The sequence below is a fragment of the Acomys russatus genome, chromosome 26 (assembly GCF_903995435.1).
Source record: "Acomys russatus chromosome 26, mAcoRus1.1, whole genome shotgun sequence".
In the NCBI taxonomy this organism is placed as follows: domain Eukaryota; kingdom Metazoa; phylum Chordata; class Mammalia; order Rodentia; family Muridae; genus Acomys; species Acomys russatus.
In genome coordinates, this window is record NC_067162.1 from 19,688,442 (window position 1) to 19,703,278 (window position 14,837).

Genomic DNA, 14,837 nt, shown 5'->3' on the forward strand with positions numbered 1-14,837 from the left:
CCATTTTAAATATTTACCCACACAGGCATAGAGACACACAGAGGCACACGCTGCCGTATATTACTGTTAATAGAGTCACTGTATGCTTTCTCACACACGTGCAACATATAGCAAGGGTTTTCCGACTTAATCCCTATGAATTGCTTGTACCATTTAGCATCTAAATTGACCACTTTCCCTCCCCCTTCTCCAAAATAAGGCCATTGCCCAAAGTTAGGGAGAAATGAGTCCATTCCACAAGGCCCTTGGGAGTCAGTACCTGTTCTAGGCCCAACTCTGACACAGGCTGATGACACTTGGAGCCTGTCACTTATTTCCATTTGTTCCAGTGCCTCAACCCGAAATTAAGGACTTTGGTCTCCACATTCTGTTCATACTTCAGCCTCTGTGACCATGGATTTCTCGCCCTCCTTCGTCATTCAGTGACAGGCAGGGGGAGGTGTCCCGCCCCATTTCTAGTCTAGTGAGACAGAGGTGCTACAGGGCAGGACTTTGGCCGAGCTAGGAGCTCCTCTCCTTCCAATGGGGCTTAAATGAGTCACAGCACCTCTGAGGTGCAGGGCACAGTCTTAAGGTATGTGGGTTTATCTGACTAAATTAGAATGAGGAAGCAGGTCAAAAATGAAGTCGGATGATGACTTTAAAGGAAACTGATTCACTCTGTCTTTTTTACCTCTGGTAGGCAGGATCCCAAAGGAGCCCACGTGTCCAGAGGGATTTGCAGCTGGGATATGGAACCTGCAGTTTGGCTTCGGGAAATAGGTTTAAGAGGGGTCGGCTAGGGAAGCAGCCAAATTATGAGGTTGATGACATTTCTGTTCTGTTTCTTCTTCCCATCCAGGGCACCTTCACGACCCATTTTCAGGGCAGCTATCCAATGGCTTTGTGGCAGACACAAGTCCCTCCTGACTACTCCAGGCTCTACACCCCACCCCCACAAAACTGCCCTGGTTTAGTCCAGATCTCCACTTGATTGCAATGTAGGGAAATGCCTTTTGGGTCCCTAAGAGACACTTTGGTTTCAACAAATTAGGTGTTACTATCTATAAGGGCCAGTCCTGTGCTAGGAGACTCTAGGTCATGGCCCCGCCCTTCAGGAATGTGTCCCTTCCTGTGTTTGTTTCCTGACTGTTCTTCAGCTCAGCAGTGAACTTGACTACTTTAGGTAGAATGGAGATCCAAGTTGGATTTCCGCCTGCCCTTCAAAAGTCTTGCACTGGTCCTGAGGAAACAAGCATTCTGCCAAAGCCATTGCTGCCTCACCTTCACATACTGACTTCAGCATCTGCACCCAAGAGCTCAGCACATCTTGTCCACTTCCTGTATCCCGGTTCAAATGCCCTACTTATTGATAATACATTTGGAGGTCTGTTTTCTTCCCTGTCCAAGGGAATAATGTAAAATGCCCATTTCCTCAATGAAAACCTTTCCAAGAGATTTAGCCAATTTGTTGACTTATTAAAATTAACAACAGGGTAAGAGAAGATACTTGGACTCTGCAGGAGATAATCAGAAAGTTAATTCTTCACAGATTTTTAACATTCATAGTAGAATGCCCTAGCAGGACAGAGTAGTAATATGCTCCTACAGCTTACAACTCAAGTTCTCCTTTGCCATCATCCAAAGACCCGCACAATGGGACTCCATATTCCATGGTTACTAGAGATTTTAGATTTTATGTATGTATTTATTTACTGGTAGGCAAGGCCTTGCTATGTGGACCAGGCTGGCCCTGAAGTCACCATCCTCCTGCCTCAGCTCTCAAGAGATGAAGAGTCTATAGGTAGGCACAGCAATGCCTGCCTTGAGATGAGACCACCTAACAGACCCATTGGCTGGCTGGTTACCATGGTGACCATTCTAAACAAGCTTGACTGTAGCTAGGGGACTGGGAAGCTGTTCCCAGTGGCTCTAATCCATACATGTTAGGTGGGAAGAACAGGAGTGCCAGGCAGACACCCTTAGAATAGGTACTCTTCCCAGCCCTGCTGACTGGGGGCCAGAGCCAACCACATTCCCTTCTTCAGGGCTCAGTCACCCCACCAGTGAAAGTCTGGCCTTGGCATGGAAGCTGGCTGCTGGCTAACCCCAATTGTCCACAATGAAAGACAATTATGACCCTGAAGCAAATTCCTCTTCATCCAAAACTACTGTAAGAACTACCGTTGGCTTCACTTCAGATCTGTTCTACATATAAAAATGTAAAAACTTCATTTCATTTAAAGATTTATTTTTATTTCATGTGCATGAGTGTTTTACTTGCACATACGTATGTGTACCACATATGTGCCTGGTGTCCTCAAAGTCCAGAAAGAGGGTATTGGATCCCCTGGAATTTGAGTCACAGATGGTTGTGAGGCCATGTGGGTGCTGGAAACTGAGCCTAGATCCTTGTGAGCAGGACAAGTGCTCTTCTCTGAGCCATCCCTCCAGCCCTATCATTTAAAACAAGTGACAGAATGGTACAGACAAGTGGTGATTGGGTTGGGTTTTGTTTTCAGCGCCTTAACTTACCAAAATAAAAAGTTGGGTTGGGGGGGGGGCGTTTTACAATATTCTGCTCTGAAGTGACTAAGTGATAGGGACCTTGTGGGTTGAATGGTCTCTGGGACCAGGTAATAGTCAGCATGCTTAGTGTCGGGGCTGTTGCACTGCAGGTGTTCACTGCATCTCACTGCCTTTACTGAGGAAAGGGGTGGCTGAGTGCCAGGTTTTTTAGCTTTTTTCTGGTTCTCTATTATGGTTACACCTAGTTCCCCTTGCCAACCTGTAATGCTGAAGACGCTGGGTGTGGTGGTACAGACCTGTAATCTCAGCAATCAGAAGGGTCAGGAATTCAAGTCAAGCCTCTGGTATGTAGTCAGCTTGAGGCCAGCCTGGGCTACATGTGACTGTATCTCAAAACAAACAAACAAATAACACAAAGCAGATACTAAGAAATGGATAAAGAGATGTGGTTCGTATACACAGTGAAATCATTCTCAGTCCATGAAAATGAACTCCCGTCATTTGCAGAAAATATACATGCAACTTGAGACTGACATATTAAGTGAATTAAACTAGTCTCAGAAAGATCAGTTTCTTATGTTTTCTCTCCTTTGTGGTTCCTAGATTTTATAAAGATACACAAAACCCCTTGTGCATCTACATGAATGTAGAAGCAAATTGTTTAGGAGGACAAGGGAGTGAGAAAGAGGAAGGAGTATGACAGGAAATATGCTCAATATACAATATATATTTGTAGAAAAACTTAAAAACAAAAAGTATTAAAATTTCTAACTCTTGCTGCTGTTGGTGGTGTATGCCTTTAATCCCAGCACTCAGGAGGCAGAGGCAGGTGATTCCTTAGAGTTAGAGGCCAGCCTGGTCTACAGAGTGAGTTCTAGGACAGCCAGAGGTACACAGAGAAACTCTCTTAGGGGGAAAAACCCGACTCTTTAGCACCTTCTACCTAAATAAATAGAATTAGTTTCTGGAAGCACAGCAGTGCCGCAGGCAATGCTGAGGTGCAGCCAGCAAGGATCCCTGACTGAGACTTTGAGTGCGTTTACTGCCTAGCACTCTGGTAGAATTACCTTGGAGAACATGAATAAAAATTCTGATTCCTTAGCTATACATACACCAGACCTTGTGAGTCAGAAACCCTAGATCCAGGAAATCTCTATTTTCAAGTTTCTTAAATAAGGCTACCGCTGTCATGGTTCAGTCTGATATTTAGAATTCTGACAATATTTTATTATAGTTTATTTATTATTATTGATAGTGTGGAGTGGTGTGTGTGTGTGTGAGAGAGAGAGAGAGAGAGAGAGAGAGAGAGAGGGAGGAGGAAGAGAGAGAAGAGAGATAGAGAGAAGCTATCAGGGGCAACTCTTCAGTCAGTTTTTCCCCTTTTCCATCTTACTGTCAAGTTTTCAGGTATTGAACTCAGGTCTTGAGGAATGTACAACAGGTTCTTTTACCAACACAGCTATCTCACTGGTCCTAGTATGTATTAAACACACAAGGGTGTCGTGAAGGTTCACTACACTGTGTGTTATGCTGGCACCAGAGTCAACATTAAGGAGTCATTCATTTCTTCATAGCACCCTTCATTGGACTATCCTGCCTAAGAGCTCAGTGACTTCACGGAATCTCTTTTGACCCAGTATCTCTGAATCCTGGAATCGAAGAGGGATGGGTAAGTGAGGCAGAAAGGCAATGCCAGAAACGTGGCCATTTACCTACCCCCTGCCCTGCCAGGATTTGGACATGTGTCACACTTGGACAGCTTTCAGGAGTGCTGGTCATGCCATCCTCACACACTCTCAGATGACCCTCAGGATTCCCACACAACACAGCCAGGCCACAGGCCATTACAGATAGAGGAGACCTTCTAATGACAACATTTAAAAGTACAATCAGCAAAGCTGCCTGTGTCCTCGATCCATATCAGTGTCTGCCCAGGCCTCCCCTTGAGATGCTGAGAACTCTGCTGTCTTCTTGAGCAAAGTCTAACAGACTTGGAAACCTTCACAAAGTGGGATTAGGCACCCAAAGGCTTTGGCATGAACTAAACAGTTGAGACAAGGTCCTACTAGAACATAGGCTGGCGATCGCCGATAGCAGAGAACCGCAAAGGAAATTGTGCTTGTTCTTCCGAATCCCCATAGAATCCTCAGGAGAGCAGCTGGGGATGATGGCATAGCCAGGTAGAAATGATTATGCCCCAAAGCCCTCTGCTTAAAGCATCCACCTTCACAGGACTGCCCTTCTTAGGTCAGCCTTCCAGCCTTAAGACCTGATTATATCTCACAGTCATGTAGGATAGAGCCTAATAGACTGAAGGACACTGTGCCACTTCTGAGGACCATCCTATAACCTAGGAATTCATCCGTCCACTCAATCAACATTCATGGAGCCCTTAGTCTACAAAAGACACTATTCTAATCACTCCAAATGCACTAATTTATTTACTTCTTACAGTTTGCCTGCATTTGAGGTGGTTGCCATCATGGCTACACTTCACAAAGAAAGAAAGAGGTGGCTAAGCCTCTCCATAAGCAGTACTTGTTGGAATCAGTATTCAAAAAAAAACCCAGACTGGCTCCAGTATTATGTGCCAGGCACTGAGCCAGACATATGGAAATAGAATGGTGGACAAACTCACACTCACAGTCCCAGCATGGTGAAGTCTGAGACCAGAGAGTCAGGTCGAGAGAGGTGTGGGAGGCACATCCTCCACTGATCTGGTGGCCTTTAAGAAAGTCTTTTCCGTTCTCTAGCCCCAGTGCACTCTGTAAAAATGTAAAATAGTCTCTGAGATATGCTTAGCTCAAAGAGGATCAAAAAAACACACAGTATTGGGCAATGCCCTAAAACTCAGTGGGTTGAGGTTTTTCTGCCTATGTATGGAAAGAGTGGTTTTAACATGAGAAGCAAATCCCTAAATCAAGATGGAAGTTGTTATCCTATCATGTGGAAAGGGACACAAGACACCCTTCTCTACGTGAAGAGCTTCTGCATGACCCACAAGAGGGGGCCACAGGGAAAACAGCACTGCTTCCCCTGTGCTCAGCTCGTCTTAGAACGATATATCCGCTGTATTACAAAAAGAATTAGAGACACAGGAATCTGAGTCACAGACTTTGCTGTTCATTTGAGTGTACATGCTCTCAGCAGCCAACAGCATCAAATATCCATCCCCATCTGAAAGCAACCGTGCCAAAGCATCAGAGAAGTGCATTTGCTAAATACATGAACATCTGGACAGAGCCTTTCCAGAGGAATCAAAGCCAGAGCTCAAAGTGACAGTGTAACTAGCTTAAGCAGATGAAAGGGCAAAAGTGGTCAGAAACCATGACCCAGCCAGGCTTCCTGCTCTGTGGGGTGGGCTGGTACAAGGATAGCCTTGGTGATGAGCTCCCCCCTCTGCCACCCCCACCTCCGCCCCACCGTTCACAGCAATTGCCTAGGCTAGCAAACAGTGTGCTGGCCTCTTAATGTAGTCCCAAGGTCAAAAATGAGCTTCCTGTACCATCTTCATCCTAATCAAAACATCTGACTCTGGGTCATTTCTTGAACCTGGCAAAACATAACCAACATGCTTTGTGCTTTATTGCACTTCCATAGATTAACCTGGATCTGTTCCCATGACAGCAGTCGGTCTGGGACTGGCTGCTTTGGCTGAGCATTCATTGCAGTTCCTGGGGCCTCACCACCCTGAACCTCTCACCCTCTTTCTCTCTCCAGGTACCCCACTTCTGCCTATCATGGATTTCTTTTAGATGAATGTATTAAAAATAGTCTGAAAGTTTCTCAAAAATGTAAGCTCAGTGTTGCATGCAGTCCAATCTGTTGTATTCCCACATGCACGCATTTAAGAAACCTGAAGGCCAGCAAGATGGCTCAGTGGGTCACCAGGCTTGACAACATGAGTTTGATTCCCCAGGACCCACATGATAGAAAGAAAAAGCTGATTCCTAAGAGCTTTCTTCTGACCTCCCCATGTATACCTTGGTGTTGTGGGATTGATAATAGATTTAGAGGGCATCTTTACTCCAGCTAGTTCACAAATGATCGAGACAGAGCCTTCTTGGATGTATAAAAGCCTTAAAGTGCAGTAACTGGACAGATACCAACCCTCTAAGCTATTTTGCTATTTCCCAGCTGAACACCCCAAGTTACCTGCCATAATTGTTCCTGGCTGAGCTGCTTCTGCTCCATCAAACCAGCCCTCATGTGCTCATGGTCCTTACTGCCCCGCGGCGACTTCCTTCTCTCCAGATTCTTCTCCTTCCCCCTCCTCCTCCCTGCCTTGTGGTCCCCACCTGACCCCAAGCCCTGGAACCTAAGCTCTGCCTACTTCTCTTCTGCCCCAAAAACAGGCTTCAGCAACTTTATTAACCAATTAACTTTCAACCAAATAAACCTTCAAAGTTTACACAACAAAGACCAGATCTTGGGGGCCAGTAATTTAGCATTTGAATGAATAGCACCAGACCAACCCCCAACATCATGGTATGCATGCCCCCCCCAAAAAAAACACAAGTAAATAAAATTTAATGTTAAAACCCAGAAAGTTGAAAGCCTATGCCCACACAGAAACTTGATATATATGCTTATATTAGCCCCAGCCTATTATCATAGTCACAAAGGGTAAAAACCCCCAATGTTGGTGGCAAGTGAAAATCGAAAGGTGGTCAATCCACACAACTATTCCGACAATTAAAAAGAATGAAGTTATAATAAATGCTCTAACATTGGCAAACCCAGGGAACATTAGATCCATTTATAAGAACTGTCCATAAAGGGCACACATCTATCTTTCATTGTTCCATACCCCCTTTCCAAGAGGCAATATGAGTGTCCCTTGACTTCTAGGATCTTCTCTAGCCACACTTCCCAGAGGCAGGGACAAAATGTTCAACTTGTTTCCCAGGGCTACTGAGATGAATTCAGGACACAGAACGGTCGGGCACTGCCCTCACTATGAATTCCATGTCCTTGGTAGAATGGCTCTCAAGAAACAGAGGCTATTTGGTGCCATTAGGTGTTACAGAACCTTGGCTGATGGTGTTGGCTGGGTGACCTCGAGACGACTGCTTGGCTTCAGTGGAAACAAACTTCTTAGTAGGAAAGTATAGCCACGCTCTGTATCTGCTGGCCCCTTAACTAAAGATTCAGCTAAGCACCCAAAATCACCAGGAACAACTTGAGTCCTTGTTGAGTACGCTCAGACTTTTATTCTTGTCATTATGGCCCAAATAATACAGTACAATAGCTATGCTGTGCTAAGCATTATAGATGATTGAAATATGATTTGAACTATAGGCAAGATCATTAGGATGCTGCTCCTTAAACAGCAGATATCCTTCAGCAAGGGCTCCTCAAAAAGAACTAGGAACAGTTCAGAGTAGCTAGTAAGTAGGATTTTGAATGTTGCTAACAGGAACAAATGGTATATGTCTAAGGTGGTAGGTATTCCAGTTACCTTGATCCTACCATTCTGTGCTGTGTATGTGTTTTGAAACATCGTGCTGTGGCTCAGAAACATTACTGCCTGCGATAGCCAATTACAACAGAGACTAGTGGCTTGAATCGGTATGTGTTTATTCTCTAACTGTCCTGAAGGCCAGAGGTCCAAGATGTATTTGCTAGGCTGAGCTCAGAAACTGGCAGGGCCTTCTTTGGTGTATGGTGGCCTCACTCCAATCTGCCTCCTTGGCCGTGTTTACTGCTCTTCTACAGTCAAAACTCTCTCCATCTATTTCTTCTAAGGGCATTTGTGATTTCATTTAGGACCCACTCTGAAACCAGAATAATCACACAAGAGCCTCAGTTTAGTTTAATCTCCTTGGAAGAGCCCCTTTTACTATATAATTAACAAGTCACAGGTTTGAGAGATTAGAATGCGGCCATTTGGAGAGGTTGTTATTCAGCCCACCTCGTGGCGGCAGCGGCAGCATCAGTTTGCAGAACTGAAATCAGCCACGTGGGCAAAGCCCAAATCAAAGGGTCAGAAATACTTACCTCCCTTATTTTGGTAGGAACTACAAAGTCTAAGCCTTCCAGGGAGTGGGGAGTATATAAAACGCCAGGGGCACTGATGCACCCTATTACACAGAGGCAGCTCACTGAAAAGGGCTTGCCTTTGGCCAGGTAAGATGGCATGAGAGCAGGCTTGGGAGAAACTTAAGTATTGATCAAATTTCATCAGGAAGGAAGGGGGAAATGTTATATTTATCAATACTAAGAGTAAAATATATTAATTAATGAGTCATATTCAATGCTCTATACTATGTCTCAACATGCCTCTGATGCAGCAGAAAAGGACACAGGTGTGTATACAAGGTGGTGCTCCCTGACCTGGGGCTTTCAGTGGCAAGAGGCGCTCAGTGTGATGATACACTGAGTAGCCAGATAGAACAAGGTGGTTCTTCAAGTTCTCAATATCGGCAGCATTTTTTTCCAGTTCCCTATAGAATACAGTAAAGTATAAGGTCACACACAGAAGAAATTAGGAGGTCATTTGGGGGACATACAGATTAGTAGATGTCCTAGGATCTCTGGTGACGGTTGGACCACCAGCTTAGACTTCCAAACCTTCAGCCTCCACACCACAAGAGTGTCAATTCAATTCAGCAAGCCCGTACCAAGATCTACTGTATGCCTGCCATTCTGCTGAGTACTAACGATACAAACGTGGGTAAGATTTAGTTCCCGGTCCTTATATGGAGGTTGTACAAAAAGGAGAACAAGTACAATCCACTGGAACTGCATCCTCTGGGGGGGCGGGTGCATCAGGCTCCCAAGGAACACGGCCAGGCTGAACAAAATCAGGATTTGTCACGTGAAGGAAGATGGGGTGAATACAGATTTGGGTATCTAACTAGTCAGTGCTGCAACGCTGAGTCTGAAACAACATCTGGGGCCACACCAACAGTGAACACAAAGTGTTATGGAATCAGAAAGGAAGCAGAAATTGATTGTTGTGGAGGTGGGAATGGGGCAACTGATACAGCAAGCCGAGTTTCTTCTTGGTGGGAACGGCAGTTGAACTAATTGACCCTCTCAAAGCAAGGATAGGTAAGAACAAGCAAACAAGAAAAAATGCCACAAGCTTCTTGAACCCCAGGGCTTGCAACTGGTACACCGGTCATATCATCAAACCCAAAACCAATGGGAAGAGACTGTTTTCTTCCACCCTTTTAGTAGAAATTACAAATTCCAAGCTTTCTAAGCATGTGGGGTATAAACATGGTGGACGTTAAAGTAGCCTTTCCACACTAAGATGTATCATTGAAAGCAGCTCTATTAGCAATGTAAAGAGTGGGAGGGAAGGGAGAAGGGACAGAGGAAGAAGGATGGGTAGAGAAATGAGCTCGGATTATGACACCACAGATGTCCCACTTACTCCACTGCACGTTGAAAAAAATCCTAAGTGGGCACTGTATTAATGCAACTAACCTAGCAAACAGCATAGCTTAGCAACACATAACACTGCAGAGTATTAGTTGTTTACTTTCGGGATCTCATGGCTACCTGGGAGCCACAGCTCAGTACAGCTGCCCGGCATCTCATGAGAGCATCATATCACCTATCATCAGGCCAGGAAAAGATCAAAATTCAAAGTTCACCTTCCATTGAGCACGTATTGCTTTCGCAGCTTTATAAAGTCAAAACATTATGAGACAGACCAGTGGAAATTAGGGAGGTGAGAAAAACATGGTATCAGCAATGGAGGACAGAACGAAACAAGATGTCTTAACTGCCTCTCCATGGCAAGTGCTTTGGCTCTGAGTAATGACTAGATGAAAACTCATCAATGGATACTGCCCAGTGACATCGATTGAGCTGCACGGGGCTCTCAGCTGCTAACATTTCTTCCTCGGGTTACAAGTGACATGACTGTTTATCTCCAGCCTCCCATCCTAGGCAGTATAATTCTTTGCTAGAAAAGTCTGAAAGATAGATGTAAGCCCATGGATGGCCACACAGCAAGAATCATAATAGAGTTATCGTCGAGGTTAGAAGGCTTAGTGCAGTTCTTTTACTTCTCCCTTGATAGCTTTCCCACATCTACCCCAGGCTGATGCACTGCTCAGTCACACCTCTTTATGTCTCCACTATTCTGTGGCTGAACCTTTTCTCATTGGATACCTTAGGTTTCTTAGTTACAAAGATCCCTGATTCTTTGGTTGGGTACGATTGGTCACATGGCCAATGTTTAGCGAGAAGATCTTCTTGTCTTTGTTCAGGTACCCCCGACTATATCAATGTCAAATATTATTTACTATTTCCCAGATATGAGGCACCTGTTTGATTCAGTAGCCATAGTGCAGTGTCTTTGGTAGATGATGCTAGGCTAGTTTGCCATTCTTTCAGGTAGTGGTACTATGTCAGACATGCTGGGCAAACTCCAAACTCTGCATCTCCATGTCTGATGTCAAAGCACTCCTCAGATCTCAACTTCTTTCAGCTTTGTTGACTGAAACACACTTCTCTGTCTCGAGCTGGCTACACACCCTGTAAGTTGCTCTCCTTAGCAGGTATCCCGTGAGTTTGGCATCCCCAGCATCTTTGGGTCTCCAGGGAAATCCAGGCTTTGCCTTCACAGCTGTATACAAAGGCTTTTCTGGGCCTCTATGCAGAAGCCTGACATTTGGAACAGTTAGCATGAGCCATGACAGAAGCTTGTTCCCATATTATTAAATTGTCTTAGCCAGTGTGCTATTGCTGTGAAGAGACATAACAACCAGGGCAACTTCTAGAAAGGAAAACGTTTCACTGGGGCTGGTTTACAGTCTCAGAGATTTAGTCCATTAGCATCACAGCAGGAAGTATGGTGGTCATAGCAGGCAGGCATGGTGCTGGAGAGGTAGCTGAGAGCTCTACATCCAGATCTGCAGGCACCAGGAAAAGCTAAAGACACTGGACCTGGCTTGAGCATTTGAAACTCCAATGTCCACCACAGGTGGCACACTTCCTCCAACAAGGCCACACCTACTCCAAGAAAGCCACACCTCCCAATTCCTGTCAAGAAGCACCACTCACTAATGATCAACCAGGGAAATCTCTGAGTCTATGGGGGCCGTTCCTGTACAAACCACCAAAACTGCTAAATGTGTTGGGGGTTTGACATCTCAGGAACTTTGGAAATGGGTTCAAATCCTAATCAGCCCACTTAGCAGCTTAATGAAATATTGAAGACACTGAAAATTATCGAACTGCTGTATGTGTGACATAAGAAAGGTCATCATTTGCATGGTCCAGTGGTTGTTAGGGGCACGTAAGATAGCACAGAACAGAATGGTTTAGACACAGTAGTTTCTACGGTGTCCAGATTTTCTTTCCTTCTAAAGCAAAGAAAGAGATGGCTTCAGGTTATGATTCTTTTAAAAAGCAACACTTAAAAAAAAAAGCACTACTTTTTATTGTATGTGGCATTCAATTCTCATCAGTGTAGTTGAGAGGATGTTAACAAGCAGCCAGGCTAGAGAAGAGAATTCAAGATGGAATAGGAGAAATGAACATTCAGCAATAAGAAGAAAGGGCTGGGAGATGATTCAATGCATAACATGCTTAAATACACAGGCGGAAGCATCCGAATTCAGATCTCTAGCACGCACATAAGAGCTGGGTGTGGCAGAGCTTGCCTGTAACCCCAGAGGAAGAGAGGGGAGGCAAGCAGGACTGTCTAGCTGAAATGGTAAGCTCAGGGTTCAGCGCGCAGACATCAACTTCTGCCCTCCACATGCACCTGAGTAGCACCACCTTGTAGGGAAGCACTCAATGGGAGCTAAGGTCAGACACTCAAAGGACCGTTCTGGCTCGAAGGGTCAGGTCCTGGGCGAGCAGGGGTGGGGGGGTGGTAGTGTTATTGTCATTGCTGTCACTGTTTTTCCCTATGGTATCTGGCTTACATCAAGTTTCCTGTTGAACAAAAATCATGAGACAAGAATTAAGGGCTGAGCCTGAGCCGGGCATGGCGGCACACACCTTTAATCCCAGCACTCTGGGAGGCAGAGGCAGGCGGATCTCTGTGAGTTCGAGGCCAGCCTGGTCTACAAAGCGAGTCCAGGACAGCCAAGGCTACACAGAGAAACCCTGTCTTGAAAAAACAAAACAAAACCAAAAAAAGAATTAAGGGCTGAGAGTCTTCTTTGAGGGGTGTGATTTTTCCGACACTGAGACAGAAGGAAAAAGAAGTGGAAGCTGCATGACGTCTCTCTTTTTCTTTTTTGATTTTTTAAATTAATTTATTCAGATTACTTCTCAATTGTTATCCCATCACTTATATCTTCCCATTCCTCCCTCCGTCCCTCCCGCTTTCACCCTAGTTCCCTCCCCTAGGTCTATGACCGAGGGGGACCTCCTCCCCCACTATATGGTCATAGGCCATCAAGTCTCATCTTGGTAGTCTGCTTATTCTTTCTTTGAGTGCCACCAGGCCTCCCCACCAAGAGGAAGTGGTCAAATATGGGGCATCAGAGTCCATGTCAGAGTCAGTCCCCGCTCTCCACATACCTGTGGAGAATGTCCTGTCCATTGGCTAGACCAGAGGTTCGTGAAGTCTTATACTGAGTATTATACACTCGTGTGAAGTCACGTGTGAGTTTGCATCATGAGCTATGAAGAGACACGGCTGTTCACTTGTTCAGTACATTTGTTTATTTACAAAGGATGATCTTAAAAACCACATGCTGGCAAACCTGTCTTGGAACAGTCTGGAAGAGGAAGTGAGAGAAGTAAGACTTTTGACTTCTTATCATGTGTTTCCCATTGGTAAAAATTTGACAACCTGAGAAATTATCTTCCCTCCATTTCCAGGTCGAATTGTCTGTCCCCTTGGCAGTTACACGGAATGTCAGGCCATGCGCCCCATAGCAGTGGCAGGAGTAGTAAAATCTTTAGGTATACAAATACTTAGCCAGATCACATAGCAACAGCCGAGGCAGAGGGGCCAGATGCTGGACAGGGAATGGTGGGACTCAGGAAAGAAAGCCATGCAACCCAAGCTGAGGCGGGGTTGTCGTACCTCTCAGAGTGATGCCCGTGATTACTCTCTCAGAAGGGTAGGCACAGTAGACAATCAGCTGGAGGTTCAAGAGATGAGGGCACCAGAAGAACAAGAAAAAAAAAAAAAAAAAATATTATATAATATTATTATATATATATATATATATATATATATATATATATAAAGCATTCTATATACACTTTTTAATGTATTGTCTTTTGGAACCTATTAGATACCAAGAACCTACTAGACACTGAGAATTAAAATAAATAAATAAATAAATACATTAAGTCGTGGCTGCTTCCCCAAAGACATCCAGATACAAGAGCAATTGTTGCAGTATAAAGTGATGAACCACTATTCAGATATATATGGCGATAAAGAGATACTATGGAGAATGTGTTACTGCTCCTGTAGGTAGGCAAAGGAGCCCACTGACGAGGGCTGGTCTCCTTAACAAAGTGGTCACTGTCACATCTCTGAGGAAGCCACACAACTGTTGACCAGACACAAAACTAATATGCCACAGAAAAGATAAAAGCAGAAGGTAAACTAGATGTCTCTTAAGGTCATCCTAGTTCTGGAGCTCTCAATTCTTATGATGTGTTGACAGTTCATTTCCAGAGACACAGGACCCAGTTGGTAAGAAACTTTCATCACATGTGTACTTTGAGGGTTCCATATAAGCTGACGGCTTTATTTCAGTTTTTCAAAGACCATATCTTACACATTGCCTACCTATGTCATGAGTATATGCATTTGTCATCAAAGTGACAGAATGCAAAGGGTTACTGACTACCCTATTCCTTCTGCTTTGGGAGAAATAGTTTGTACCAGAAAAGACTAACAAAAATAAATAAACAAAAGGGAAAAATAAAATGTCAGACAATAGAGCAACAAAATTGTAAAGATCTCTAAACTAACCTTTAAAAAAAAAACCACATGAAAATGCATAGAATTTTTAGGTATTTAAAGAAGTTCATGCTGGAGAAATGGCTCAGTCAGTAAAGTTCTTACTGTATAAGAATAAAGACACGAGATTAAAATTTCAGCATCCATGTTAAAAGCCAGCACAGCAGTGAACACATGTAACTCCAGCACTGGGAGGTAGAGACAAAAAGACCCCCAGGGCCCAATAGTCAGCCCATTTCACCAAAGCAGTGATCTCCAGGTTCAGTGAGAGACTCTGCCTCAAAAAAATATAGTGGAAAGCAATAGAGGAAGATGTCTAATGCCCACCCTTGACCTTACATGCATGTACACCTGACTCCTAGTACCAACTTCCGTCTTAGTTACTTTTCTATTTCTGTGAGAAGAGTCCATGACCAAGACAACTCTT